Source organism: Sus scrofa, chromosome 7 (assembly GCF_054392235.1).
Source record: "Sus scrofa isolate SSC_HxYL_T2T_F1_AM1 chromosome 7, Sscrofa_HxYL_maternal_Yorkshire_Landrace_v2.0, whole genome shotgun sequence".
NCBI classification, from domain to species: Eukaryota; Metazoa; Chordata; class Mammalia; order Artiodactyla; family Suidae; genus Sus; species Sus scrofa.
Genome location: NC_139389.1, coordinates 47,863,897 through 47,873,521, shown reverse-complemented (window position 1 = coordinate 47,873,521; position 9,625 = coordinate 47,863,897). Strand labels below are relative to the sequence as shown.

Below are 9,625 nucleotides of genomic sequence, written 5' to 3'. Positions count from 1 at the left end.
TAGGGTTGTGACTGGGAGCATGTGGAGGTCTGGGACCTTACTCTCTGGTGCCATTGAGCCACGCTGACCCGCCGGGCCTGGGGGAAGTTCAGGAAGTCCTGTAGGTGCCCCTCCTCCTCATCTTCCAGAAGAGACTGACTGCTGATGCCTTTCCTGGACCATCTTCCTACTCATCACCCCCAATCCCCATTTCCACACAAGAAGTTCACACAAGGAAGAGCCCCGGGAGCTGGCAGGAGTCCTGCCTCCATCCCCCACTCCACACCTTCCCTCGGGAAAGCCCTCCTGTTCCTAAATGTGTCCCCAGATGCATAAAGCGTGCCCCACGGCCAGAGTTCCCACTGCCGGCTGATGGCTCCTTGGACTGAAACTTTCTTTCAGTGAGCCCTCAAGGCGATAGTCTTTTAAAAGGACCAGCAACCCCGCCCGCGCAGAGACCAGCCCACGGGGTGGGGGAGGGGGGACCTGTCCTCGGACCGCCTCCTAGCGACGCGAGGCGTCCCTAACGACCGGCACCAGCTGCGCAGGGACCTGCGGGAAGGGAAGGCAAGTAACCGGGCTTATTGAGGCGGCCAGCCAGCACAGAGGGGGTGTCCAGAGCTTCGGAGGTGCTCAGAGGCTTCTGAGAGAAAGAATGCTCGATCCTGGCCTCGCATAGCTAGGGCCTGAGTCCTCCCTGCCCCCACTCCTGCCCTCGGGGCGCCGGAGCCCCTCCAGCGTCCTCAGCCGACAGGCGGCGCAGCCGTGGCTCCACGTTTCTAAAAGCAAGGAAGAGCTGTACCCTGTACCTACAGGATGACCGCTCCCCCCCAAACTTTTGAGGCAGGTCCATCCCTCCTGTCCCGCTACAACCACTGCAAACTAGCCCAGAGTGTGCGGGTCAGGCTCAGGGGAACCCCATGGGATGGAGGGAGGGAAAAGTGGAGCAAGGGTAGGTCGTAGTGGGGAACAGTCCCAAGCCCCGAGGATCCCAGTCTTCACAAAAAAGCTGCCCCCCATTTCTTGCTTCTGCGGGCTGCAGTTCCTCCTGCAGGTCCAGAGGCTTCTGCACCTACCCCCACCTCTGAAAGCTGGTTTCCCTTGGTTACCCAGAAGAAGCTAGGGCCTCTTCATCCTAGGTGATTTGTGGGAGGGGCTGGCTCAGCTTCTCTGCTGGGGTGTCTGAGCCAAAGGCTGGACTGAGGGTGGGGAGCGACTTCACTGGAATCCTCTTGAAGACCACAGACCTAAGTGGGCAGTTGGCAGGAGAGCCAGGCCCAGGGGTGTTGTGATAAATGTGCAGACTGTTTCACAGGCCAAAGATGCTGGGCCAGAGCTCCATCAGAGAAACTTTTTTGCTTCTCTTTTGTGATTCCACAAACTGGGAACTCCCAAGTGGGAACGTGGCAGTGACTTGGCCTGAGGTAGGATCTGATAGTAGGCATGAAAGGCATCAGGGGCAGTGTAGACAAAAACTCAGGGACTCTCGGAGAATCACAGAGCAGGCAGAGGAAATGCCATCGAAGTGAGGTCAGCATAGGGGCCCATCAAAGCCCAGCCAGCACAGAGGGGGTGTCCAGAGCTTCAGAGGTGCTCAAGGGCCTAAGGAGGGCCAGGCACTTCTGCCTCTCAGTTCAGAGGAAGGAAGGTAAGGACCAGGGATATGATGAGTAGGAAGAGAGGGTGCCCCCTCCCCAAGCATCTTCAACTTTCCCATTTGGGCAGGTGGGAGAGCCACCGCCCAAAGCGATGGGGTTTAACTGGGAATTTGAGAAGGATGGAGAGGGTCTGAGACCTTGTGGAGAGGAAGGAATATGCTGGAGAGTCCAGTACTGAATCCTGGGTCTGGGAGGAGCGTGGAAGGACCAGCATGAGGCAGGAGAGCACAGCTCTGCGGTATCTCATGGGGCCTCAAAAGCTGAAGGATACAGGTGATAATCTGCAGAAGGACCCTATGCCTGGAAGTGGTCTAGGGAACAAGGGAGCCTGGGTTATCTAGGGCAGCACCAATGGGGATAACCCCAGGCTCCGTGCTGGAGAGAGTGGAAGGCCCATTGGGAAAGCGCTGTGGTCGACTTGAGTCTGGGGCAGTTTAGGAAGCAATCCCTACACCTCATGATTTGTCTATGCTTTTGTGCAGGGAAGTAAGGGAGAGCTTTGATTAGATATCAGCTCAAAGCTCAGCTTCTTCACTTACTAGCTGTATGATGCTTAGCAAACTATTTAAATTCTCTAAGACTTTTATTTTCTGCATGTGAATTGGGAATCATTAGTGTTATAATAACAATAATAGGAGTTCCCTGGTGGCCTAGTGGTTAAGGATCTGTCATTGTCATTGCATGTCACTTCAACCCCTGGCTTGGGAACTTCTGCGCGCCACCAGTGTGGGGGAAAAAATATATATAATCCTCAGTAAAGGGGAGTTCCCGTCATGGCTCAGCAGGCTACAAACCTGACTAGTATCCATGGGGATTCTAGTTCACTACCCGGCCTCGCTCGGTGGGTTAAGGATCCAGCATTGCCACAAGCTGCAGTGTAGGTCACAGATGCAGCTCAGATCTAGCATTGCTGTGGCTATGGTCTAGGTCAATGGCTGCAGCTCCAATTCGACCCCTAGCCTGAGAACTTCCATATGCCACAGGTGCAACCCTAAAAGGAAAAAAAAAAAATTTCTGTAATGTGAAGATTTCATAAACTTAACATGGGTTTATGCATCTAACATCTTCATCATAATATCTAACGCATCTAACATGTCTCTAACACACAGTGCCCTCGGCCCAGCACTACATGGAATGTCCCACGTACATTCATTCCTTTAATCCTCTGAATAATCTCATGAAGTGGGTACTGTTAATTACCATCCCCATGTTACAGATAAAGTGGTGGAGGTTAGAGGGGTTGACTAACTTGCTCAAGGGCTCCCAGATGCTGGGGGCAGAGTGGAGATTTGACCTCAAGCAGTGTAAGTTCCAAGCTAGCTGCTATGCATGCACTATCGGGGGCCTAGTACACAACAAATCGGAGCTATATATAGGCAGGGAGCTTGTTCCCAGAACACTTGTCCACCCAACACATTAAAAATGAGGACAACTCTGGTCAAACTGGGGCGTCTCATCACTTTCTGTTGCCTGTGCTTGGACATGTAGAGAGCAGACCCTAACCCCTAACCCTTTTGAGTTGTGGACTCAATGTGACTTCAGGACCCTGGACCCTGGTCCTGAGGACACAGGGTGGGGACCTGGAGACCGGAGGATTGCCCTTTCCTCAGGGATTGTGGTCCTGGGCTGGTTAGGTAGACATAGCATATGAGGCCCTAGGCATCAGGAAATGCAAGGTTGCTGGGTTGTCCCCACTTTCCCCATCCAAGGGCAGGGTGTGCCTTTAGATGGGGACACAGGTGGTGGCACAAGAGCCACTCACTCTCAGTAGCACCAACATCTGGAACATCAAAGAGGATTCCTGCCCCAGAGAGTGACAGAGTCTTGAACGTGTTTCCAGCCTGTAAACTTGGGGATTCTCCGACAGCACTATAGGCTCCCCAGGGACAGAAGGCTCCAGAAAGGAAGGTAATCACTCTGCCACTTCAGGAACTGTCTGGGGGCCTAGTTAATGGGTGTCTATCCATCCACGATCTTCCAGGGAAGATAGTGCCCCCTGGAACCACCCCCAACTGCAGACTGGCAGTGGCCAGGCCAGACCAAGGCTGCTCCGTGAAGTGCATGGAGTTCCCCCAGTCCTGCCTTCTCCCCATCTCCCCCCACTCAGCAGAGCCTTCTCCTTGCCCCCTTCCCAACTTTGCTTTTGGACCTAAAACTCATTCAGACTGAGGTGTGGATGACTGATACCCACACCTCACTCTCTAACTTAAACTGTCAGAATAATATATTGTGTGACTTCTATACTTTTTTAAAGTTTGCTACATTAACATCAGTGTATAGTTCATAATTTTTTTATTATAGTTGATTTACAATGTGCCAATTGCTGCTGTACAGCAAAGTGGCTTGGAGATGTATATATATATCTCCATTTCCACAAGGGAACTCCCAGTTCTTCATTCTCCCCCTGCCCCTTCTGTGTGTGTGTGTGTACTCTTTTTTTTTTTTACATTATTTTCCATCATGGTCTATCCCAGGAGACTGGATATAGTTCCCTATACTGTACAGCAGGACCTGTTTACTATAGTTTTGTTTGACCAAAAATGATGAAATGCATTTTTTAAAAGCAGTTCAAGTTTAACATACTGGTGCATCCACACGGATGTATGGACTATTAAGATTTCATTTTATTTGGGAGTTCCTGTTGTGGCTCAGCAGGTTATGAACCCGACTAGTATCCATGAGGATGCGGGTTTGATCCTTGGCCCCACTCAGTGGATTAAGGAAGGATCCAGTCTTGCTGAAAGCTGTGACATAGGTCACAGTTGCAGCTCAGATCTGACATTGCTGTGGCTGTGGTGTAGCCTGGCAGCTACAGCTCCAATTTGACCCCCTAGCCTGGAAACTTCCATATGCTGCAGGTGCCCTAAAAAGCAAAATGTGTGTGTGTGTGTGTGTGTATACACACACATATATATATATGTATTTCATTTTGTTAGGGAGGAAATGCATTTTGTTTTCCCTGCTGTACAGCATGGGGACCAAGTTATACTTACATGTGTACATTTTTTTTTCCTCCCTTTGTTCTGTTGCAATATAAGTATCTAGACATAGTTCTCAATGCTACACAGCAGGGTCTCATTGTAAATCCATTCCAAGAGCAATAGTTTGCATCCGATAACCCCATGCTCCAGATCCCTCCCACTCCCTCCCTCTCCCCCCGGGGCAGCCACAAGTCTATTCTCCAAGTTCATGATTTTCTTTTCTGTGGAAATGTTCATTTGTGCTGTATATTAGATTCCAGTTATAAGTGATATCATATGGTATTTGTCTTTGTCTTTCTAACTTATTTCACTCAGTATGAGAGTCTCTAGTTCCATCCATGTTGCTGTAAATGGCATTATGTCGTTCTTTTTTACGGCTGAGTAGTATTCCATTATGTATATACACCACATCTTCCTAATCCAATCATCTGTCGATGGACATTTGGGTTGTTTCCAGCTCTTGGCTATTGTGAATAGTGCTGCAATGAACATGTGGGTGCATGTGTCTTTTTCAAGGAAATTTTGTCCAGATGTATGCCCAAGAGGGGGATTGCTGGGTTATATGGTAGTTCTGTGTATAGATTTCTAAGGTATCTCCAAACTATTCTCTGTAGTGGTTGTACCAGCTTACATTCCCACCAGCAGTGTAGGAGGGTTCCTTTTTCTCCACACCACCTCCAGCACTTGTTATTTGTGGACTTATTAATGATGGCCATTCTGACTGGTGTGAGGTGGTATCTCATGGTAGTTTCGATTTGCATTTCTCTTATAATCAGAGATGTTGAGCATTTTTTCATGTGCTTGTTGGCCATCTGTATATCTTCCTTGGAGAACAGTCTATTCAGGTCTTTTGCCCATTTTCCCATTGGGTGACTGGCTTTTTTGCTGTTGAATTGTATAAGTTGCTTGTGTATCCTAGCGATTAAGCCCTTGTCTGTTGCATCATTTGAAACTATTTTCTGGAAATGCATTTTAATTTAAGGTAACAGGGATGAAGGCCTTATGTCAGGGGCCTGGAATGCCCACAGTAGAGTGCCAAGGACCTGGCTGCTCACCCAGCCTGCCAAGTCCACTCTGCATGAAAATAGAACCTCTGTTTCCCAGGGAGCAAGAAGATGCTCTCTTCTCTCCTACGGAGGGTGGGAAAGTGACCGTGGAAGAGCAGGGCACTGTGGTTAGAGGCAGCCAAGCCCCCAGCCCCCGCCTTCCCACATATTCAGGGGCCAGTTGTTTTCCGGTCAGGTCTTTGGTTTCTTCAGCCATAGGAGGGCCCTGAGAAGCCTGCCCTGCCTTCTGTGTAGAATGGTGGTAAGACTCCCAGTGAGAAGAGCATTCCGAGAGAAGCTTATATTTGTTAAGTGCGGAGCAGATGGTATTGCTGATACCGTCCTGTGGCTGGACAGGTGGGAGGCTCTGGAAGGTGGGAGAGGAATGGGCCACCAGAATTAGACGTCAGGCTGGGTATGTGACAGATAGCCTGGCAGCCTCCCGCCCTTCTCATTAAACTGGTTCATCTACTGATTTAGGATTTTCCCTGTCATTTCATTCATCAAATGATGCACCTACTCAAATGGTCAGGACCCTTTGGTCCCAAAGGGGCAGAAACACAACTCTTAGCTTCAGCAAAAGGGGTTTGTCTGAAGGCTGTCCAGTTAGGTCTCAGAACTGGAGAAAGGGAGTTTTCTTGGTGCAGCAGGCTAGGGATCCAGCGTTGTCACTGCTGTGGCTCAGGTTGCTGCCGAGGCGTGGGATCATCAGTCTCTGGCCTGGGATGTTTCACATGCCACAGGCGCAGCTGAAAGAAAGGAAGGAAGAAAAATAGGCCCTCAGAGGACCTCCAGGATGAGAACTGGGGATCAAAGGTGCCTGGTGCTTTCTGTCCAACCCCCATTTCTGGTCTCCACAAGGAGGCATTTCCTCCTACTGCAGACAGAAGGGAACAGCTTCCAGCAGCAGGGGATCCGTATCCTTCAAGGACATGTGTCCTTGTTTCTACCTCCACTTGGACAAATCCCAAGAAGGACGATGATTGGCTCCCATCACGTGCACTCCTGGACCAATCACTCTGACCAATACAGGGCACTCCTATTGGCCAGAATCTGTGATCAGAGGGAGGTGGGGCAGCCCCCACACACCAGCTGCCTCCCCAGCAGACCTGACACTGGGTGAGCGACTAGAGATAAAAATGAGTGAGAAACAGTCCCCGCACCTGGAGGACCCCAGAGTCTCATGTGGGTGTGGGGAGAGGGCGGTGTCAGATCACTGAGGTGACACAGGCACTGGGGGCTCTGACAAAGGGAGGGTGGGGAACAGAAGCTAAAAGGCTCCAGAGGGAAAATGGTGCTTGAGCTCAGGCTCAAAAGACCGATGGTGGTCCACCTCCCTGGCTGAGACCATGGGAAAGGCATTCCAGGTTGAAGGACTAGCTTGAGCAAAGGCTGGGGAGCGTGAACTAGCCTGCCATGTTCCAGATGCAGAGGGGGGGCCTGTTCAAACAGAGCATTGCGTCACCGAGTGGAGGAAGCTGGGCTGCACCCGGTGAGCTGTGGGCTTATGCAGAGGCTGTGGGCAGGCTGGGCAGCTGCAGCCACAATCCAAGTGGACGATGAGGCCCTGGGCTAAGGCCACCACAGGAAGGGAGAGGAGTGGCCACTGGGGTGGGAGGCAGAACAGAGGGGAAACAACAGTAACCAGATGTGGGGCCCTGAAGGAGAGAGATGACTCCCCAGCATCTGGGTACAGGCACCTGGATGGCTCCTGACACCCCTGGCCGAGGGGGAGCCAGGAGGAGTGGCTTGGTGGGGCGGGCGTGGGGGGGTGTACTGAATTCACGTCAAGGGCAGACTGAGTCTTCTGGAGCAGGAGGTAGGTCAGTGGCTGAGTCCGGAGTTCAGAGATGAGAAAGCTGCAGCCCATCAGCAGGAAGGAGGAAGGCAAGGTGGCCAGGGCTAAACCCTGAGAGGAGGGCCGAGTCAGAGCAGCCTGGAGACTTGGACAGTGGTCCAGAGGCAGGAGGAGAGTGGAATAGTGGCCATGCAGTAGTTGAGAAGGGCAGGGGTCAGGCCCACAACTTGATCCCATCTTTGTAACATTAATAACTAGGAGACAAGGAGTTCACCTTGGTTATTAGCCTATGAAACAGGCTTTGTTTTATACTTGATTGGTCCTTTTAATTTTTTTTTTTTTTTTTTTTTTGGTATTTTCTAGGGCCTCACCCACAGCATAATGAAGGTTCCCAGGCTAGGGGTCTAATCAGAGCTGTAGTTGCCAGACTTTGCCAGAGCCACAGCAATGCCAGATCTGAGCCATGTCTGCGATCTACACCACAACTCACAGCAAAGCCGGATCCTTAACCCACTGGGCGAGGCCAGGGATCGAACCCGCAACCCCATGGTTCCTAGTTGGATACGTTAACCACTGAGCCACAACGGGAACTCCTTAAATATTTTTTTTTTAAAAAACATTTGGAACTAAAATCCTTGGAAGAATCCTCTGTTTGGTAACAGTTTGCTTACAATTTTTGTAATGCCGATTTTTTAAAAAATCAAGAAGTGATTAGTGAAAACTATCAACTCTGACCTTATTATGAGGTCAATGTTTTCAGTATTTGCCTTAAAAAATGACATCAGGGGAGTTCTCCTGTGGCACAATGGTTTAAGGGTCTGGCATTGTCACTGCGGTAACTGTGCAGGTTTGACCCCTGGCCCAGGAACTTCCACATGTCATAATGACCTCAGACCTCGTGGTATGGAGATCTCTGTAAACGTGGCAGGACAGTAGGGGCTCATTTTCATATCAGCCAGGCCCAGGAGCACCTGGAGGGACGTTCTGGCCCTTTCCTCTGAGGGGGTGGCTCAGGGCCCTGGACAAGCCCTGGGGCTGGTCCTGCAGTGTCCTGCCTGGAGGTGGCCCCAGGCGCCAGACAGCAGCAGGAGTGGTTAGGACCAGACCTCGGGAAGAGGTGCTGGTCCTAAGGCAGTTGAGGCATTAGGCAATGACAGCAGGGCCACCCATTCCAGACCTCAGGTGGGCTTTCCCAACACGTGGCCTCCTGGAAAGAGAAGGGGCCGCCAACCGGTACAGGGAGGCCCAGCAGCCTGGTGAGAAATGCCTGGAGAGCCGGTCCCAGGGCCACACCCAGCAGTACCCCAGGGCTCCCTCAGCCAGGCTGGGTCCTGCTTCTCCGTTGTAGCCCACAGGGTGTCCAGGATGCATCTGGGATCAAGGGGAACTGTGGAATATATTAGGGAGGGAGCCCCAGGCATCCAGATGCAGAGCAGGAAGGAGCAGGGCTGGCCTGTTATCTCTTTCTGTCTCCTCTTGCCCAGACTGCCAGGCCCCTCGTCCTTCTACCCAAACCCAAACTCCACCCTGGCCACCTTGCCCTTCATGTGTTTCCTGGAGGCAGAGCAGAGCCTCTCTCAAAGGCACCATCTCAAGTCAGCAGTCAAGAAGCAGGTCTCCAGGGAGTTCCCATTGTGGCTCAGCAGTAATGAGCCTGACTAGGATTCATGAGGATGCAGGTTCGATCCCTGGTTCTGCTTAGTGGGTTAAGGATCCAGTGTGGTCCTGAGCTGTGGTGTAGGTCGCAGATGCAGCTTGGATCTGGCGTTACTATGTCTCTGGTGTAGGCCAGCAGCTATAGCTCTGATTAAACCCCTAGCCTGGAAACTTCCATACACTGTGGATGCAGCCCTAAAAAAAAAAAAGAAAGAAAGATGAAGCAGGTCTCCAGGGCTTTCCCTCCCCAGCCTGAGACCCCTGTCCCTCAGAGTGTGGTCATCATCCTCATACCTCTCGTCAAATATTGTCTATGTGATTCAGGTATTATATCAGGGGAATCTTCACAACAGTCTACCTAGAAAGATACCGTTATCCCCTTTTACAGTTAAGGAAACTGATGCTCAGATAGGCTAAGTAACTTGGCCAAGGTCACAGAGCAAGTCACTGGCAAAGCCAGAAATGCAAAGTCATTGGGTGCCTCTAAGCAGCACCCCGTCCCAGCCA

The 9,625-nt window shown here is 51.2% G+C and overlaps 1 protein-coding gene across 5 annotated transcripts in view; it reads left to right on the top strand.

Annotated features, from left to right (window-relative positions):
- Window positions 1–446: 446 nt before the first annotated feature.
- TCTE1 (t-complex-associated-testis-expressed 1) overlaps window positions 447–9,625 on the top strand; it is a 23,989-nt gene continuing 14,810 nt past the window's right edge. The window contains exon 1 of one of the 5 annotated variants that reach the window (XM_084968248.1): window positions 447–546. The gene's annotated coding sequence lies outside the window, so the exon portion shown is untranslated. Of the gene's footprint in view, window positions 823–9,625 lie in introns of all 5 variants that reach the window. The other 4 variants (XM_084968252.1, XM_084968249.1, XM_084968251.1 and 1 more) reach the window with 4 other exon arrangements.